The sequence below is a fragment of the Daktulosphaira vitifoliae genome, unplaced genomic scaffold, assembly GCF_025091365.1.
Source record: "Daktulosphaira vitifoliae isolate Bord-2020 unplaced genomic scaffold, ASM2509136v1 Scaffold_12, whole genome shotgun sequence".
Classification (NCBI taxonomy): Eukaryota; Metazoa; Arthropoda; class Insecta; order Hemiptera; family Phylloxeridae; genus Daktulosphaira; species Daktulosphaira vitifoliae.
In genome coordinates this window covers 56,632-58,140 of record NW_026099583.1, presented here as the reverse complement: position 1 = coordinate 58,140, position 1,509 = coordinate 56,632, and the positions used below count along the sequence as shown (strand labels likewise).

Here is a 1,509-nt window from a genome sequence, read left to right as displayed (position 1 = left end):
CTTTGCTACGGCTAATTAACTGGCCTACCCTGGTTACAGCCATAATATTTTTTGTTATTCAAATCTGAAAGTGAAATATATTACACTACTAATTGTTAATTATTTAAACGTATCGTTCGGGTTTAAATAAATACATACGCTACTTACATTACTGTACGTTGTACCGTAACGCGCACACGCGAAACGACCTAGAATAATATATAAACGACAATAATAGTATAACGTGTGTTTAGTCAAATTTTGAAATAAAATGCGGGTATAGATTACATGCGCCTAACCTCTTCATCGGATACCTACAAAAGTACACTTCTAATCATATTTATTCCGCTAAATCTAGACGAGTTGTGCTTGAAACTATATTTTAACTAAAAACGATTTTGATAACGTATTAAGTCGAACAATATTTCTGAACTTCATTTAGTAANAACGATTTTGATAACGTATTAAGTCGAACAATATTTCTGAACTTCATTTAGTATCATAACGTAATGGTTTACTTATTGAAACATTACTTATAATCAAAATTACAACATTTATAATGTTTCTTTAAATAAATATTACGGTCTATGATTAATTTGATTCAATTATAGTTTTTACATTTTGTCGTATTGTTTTAAATTAATCTTAAAATTAAAAAATTAAATAACGCCTTCCCTTAGGAATCATTACTATAATCAAATTCATGTAATTCAAATAATTTATAGAACTCCCTAACGAAATTACTTATTAGCATAAAGAAATACAACATAGCGGATATGAGATTGTGTGGAGACCGCATTACAAATAAATCGGAATTTTATAATAACTATAGTAGTAACGCATTCTATCTATTAAACATTTTTTTATAAAATAATACACACAAAGTTAATGCTTAAAATCAACAAGAGGTCAACAATTTTAGTGATATTTGATCAAATCTTTACTTTCTGGTTTTATGAAAATAGACAAGTATTATTAAATATAAGGAGATTTCAATAGTCTTTCCAAAGGATAAATAATAAATTATAAAAAACCAATGATAAAGTTTTGTTTTGAAATTTTCATTTTTTACTTAAAATAATTTATAAATAACATTATTAATAACATAAAATAATTAATAATATATTACAAAAAGTAACTGGCCCATGGGGGGATCGAACCCACGACCTTCGCGTTATTAGCACGACGCTCTAACCAACTGAGCTAATGGGCCTGATGATCGCCGCTTCGTTTTCAAAGTAAATAGATTATAGAAGCCACAGGAAGATGTTGAATATTAAATTATCATTTTATTTTTAAAACGTGCAGTTATTGAGGCGAAATGGTCGTCAACGCTTATAAGTGAATTTAGAGTAACATTAAAGTGGTAAAGGGTACTTTTAAAAAAATGCACAATTTTAAAAGCGAACGGACAAGTAAATTTTGAATTTGGAAATCAATTTTACAATTCACCAATAAAAAAAAATGTTCAACTACAAATTAAAATTGTCATCATTAATTTAATGGATATTTTTTACACTATTTTTATTA

The 1,509-nt window shown here is 27.1% G+C and overlaps 1 non-coding gene across 1 annotated transcript; it reads right to left on the bottom strand.

Annotated features, from left to right (window-relative positions):
- Positions 1 to 1,118: 1,118 nt before the first annotated feature.
- On the bottom strand, positions 1,119 to 1,192 carry Trnai-aau (transfer RNA isoleucine (anticodon AAU)). The gene has a single exon. It is a non-coding gene; the product is annotated as a tRNA-Ile (tRNA).
- Between the last annotated feature and the right edge of the window lie 317 nt (positions 1,193 to 1,509).